This window comes from Colobus angolensis, unplaced genomic scaffold (genome assembly GCF_000951035.1).
Source record: "Colobus angolensis palliatus isolate OR3802 unplaced genomic scaffold, Cang.pa_1.0 Scaffold276, whole genome shotgun sequence".
Taxonomy (NCBI): Eukaryota; Metazoa; Chordata; class Mammalia; order Primates; family Cercopithecidae; genus Colobus; species Colobus angolensis.
In genome coordinates this window covers 3115283-3118146 of record NW_012115999.1, presented here as the reverse complement: position 1 = coordinate 3118146, position 2864 = coordinate 3115283, and the positions used below count along the sequence as shown (strand labels likewise).

The following is a 2864-nucleotide window of genomic DNA, read 5'->3' as shown; positions in this document are numbered from 1 at the left end:
ATAAATGCACACTGAAGTATTCAGGGGTGAAAGGCCATGATGCCTGTAACTTACCCTCAAACAGAGTACAATCTTAACAATAGGTGAATCTGGGTAAAGGATATATGTTGTGACTTACACTATTTGTGCTTTTGCAAGTTAAAAATTATTTCCAAATAAAAGTTTAAAAATAAAAACCTAGGAGCAGTGTGAAGAATAAGAGGCGAGAACAACCCCCAGACAGACCAAAGCCCTGCACCTTTGCATCCTGTGCCCAGCACCCACATCCCGCCACCATCATCATCACCATGCCCAAGAGAAAGAGCGGAGGGGATGCTAAAGGTGATAAAGCCAAGGTTAAGGACGAATCACAGAGAAAATCCACGAGGTTATCTGCTAAGCCTGCTCCTCCAAAGCCAGAGCCCACACCTAAAAAGGCCCCTGCAAGGCAGAGAAGGTGCCCAAAGGATAAAGGGAAAAGCTGATGCTGGCAAGAAGGGGAATAACCCTGCAGAAAATGGAGCTGCCAAATCAGACCAGGAACAGAAAACTGAAGGTGCTGGAGATGCCAAGTGTACTGTCTGCGTTTTTGATAACTTGTGTACTTCTGCTGACTGTACAGTTTGAAATACTTTTTTTTTTTTTTTTGATACGGAGTCTTGCTCTGTTGCCCAGGCTGGAGTGCAGTGGTGCGATCTTGGCTCACTGCAACCTCCGCCTCCTGGGTTCAAGCCATTCTCCTTCCTCAGCCTCCCGAGTAGCTGGGACTACAGGCACCCACTACCACGCCTGGCTAATTTTTTTGTATTTTTAGTAGAGATGGGGTTTCACCATACTAGCCAGGATGGTCTTGATCTCCTGACCTCATGATCCACCCACCTTGGCTTCCCAAAGTGCTGGGATTACAGGCATGAGCCACCGTGTCCGGCCCTTTGAAATACTATTTTTAAATCAAGTTTTATAAAAATGCAGAATTTTGTTGTCCTTTTTTTTTTTCTTTTCTTTTTTTGAGATGGAGTCTCACTCTGTCATCCGGCTGGAGTGCAATGGCGCAATCCCAGCTCACTGCAACCTCCGCCTCGCTGGTTCAAGTGATTCTCCTGCCTCAGCCTCCCGAGTAGCTGGGATTACAGGTGCCCGCCACCACGCCCAGCTAAGTTTTTTGTGTTTTTAATAGAGACAGGGTTTCACCAGGTTACCCAGGCTGGTCTTGAACTCCTGACCTCAGGTGATCCACCTGCCTCGGCCTCCCAAAGTGCTGGGACTACAGGTGTGAGCCACCACACCTAGCCTCTTTTCTTTTCTCTTTTTTTAAAGCTATGTTGTGAGCACATGGAACACTTCATTGTTGTTTTGGGGGGACGGGGCATATGTCACTAATAGAATGTCTCGGAAGCTGGATTGATGTGGGGAAAACATGTTTCCCTTCTAGTTTTGAGAGACTTCCTCTTGGCTCCAAGGAGGAGGGACTCCCTGACTTTGACACACTTGGCCACCTTGGCACAAAACCTTGTGGTATGAAAACACAAATTCATTTTTATGTCCTCTTCTCCCTTTCCATCTTTCAGCATAGAGTTAACTCCCTTAAGCCCAGACATCCATTGGGACCTGAGCCCTAGTCATTGGTTACTAGTGTGTCAGGCAATCTGGACTTTCCAGTGATGCCACTGAGATGGCATCCCTCAAAAGAGCCGTGGTTCCATCTCTAGATTGTGGATCTTCAGATAAATTCTGCCATTTTCATTTCACTTCCTGAAAGTCAGGGTTGACTTGTGAAAAGTTATTAAACGACATGCTAAATGTGAAATGTCAACCCTCACCCTAAACCTTCCCTGTTCAGAGCATCAGATGAAGACTTCATTGGGCTTTATAGTGGCTTCCCGATTTTTGGTAGTCCATTGAAGAAAGGAGTTTGAAGGTTGTTGTATACTGTTAACGATTGTCTACCCATGTCCTGTCTGAAATACCATGATTGTTTATAGAAAGTATCTGTAATAAAGCTGCATACAGTCTGAAAACATAACAAAACAAAACAAAAAACAAATAAAAACCTAGTAAGGGACGAGGAACTCGTGCCTTTCTTGTTAATCCTTCCTCAACTAACATGAGCACTATAAAGCAAATAGATGAGGTTCTGGAGCAAAAGTTCCCAAGCAAATACTTCATTATAAAACACTGAGTTCCGAGGAGTATGCAAATCCTATTCAGGCCGCCAATCACTTGACAAGCTTTTATGCATATCTTTCATTTCAGCCACAAATAGTTACTAGATGAAGTTTAATTAACCTCTAGGGGCTCACACATTAAATAGCTTGCTCAAGGTTGCCCAGCCACTCTATGTCAGAGCCAGGCTTTGAGTCTAGACAGGAGTCACCTGTCTCCAAACCCTGTGCTCTTTTCTCCCCCACCCCCAACCCTGTGCCAACGTGGGCCCTGCCCTGGGGGAATTTACAGTTTACAGGGGACAGTACATACCTATATGAAAAGAGAGGCCAGCACTTGCATATAAATCATGTATGGGGTTGTAGAAGCAGCTGTAAAAATAATGGCACCATTACAGAAGATTAAAATGAAGTCAATTTCAGCCACAGAACAGGCTTTGTGTGCTTTCAGCATGGACTCCACAGACTGTATCTGCAGTTAAAAGGAAACCTCCAGGTGTTTTATTAACAATGTGTTTCAAAATCATATAAACATAAGGAAAGAAACATGCTAGCATTTATTACCACATTTACCTTATTGTATTTCCTTCCTTCCTTCCTTTTCTTTTTCTTTCTTTCTTTCCTTCCTTCCTTCCTCCCTCCCTCCCTCCCTCCCTCCCTCCCTTCTTTCTTTTCTTTCTTTCTTTCTTTCTTTCTTTCTTTCTTTCTTTCTTTCTTTCTTTC

At 44.0% G+C, this 2864-nt stretch overlaps 1 pseudogene; it reads left to right on the top strand.

Moving 5' to 3' along the window:
• Positions 1-287: 287 nt before the first annotated feature.
• Positions 288-606, top strand: LOC105516167 (annotated as a pseudogene).
• The last annotated feature ends 2258 nt before the right edge of the window (positions 607-2864 follow it).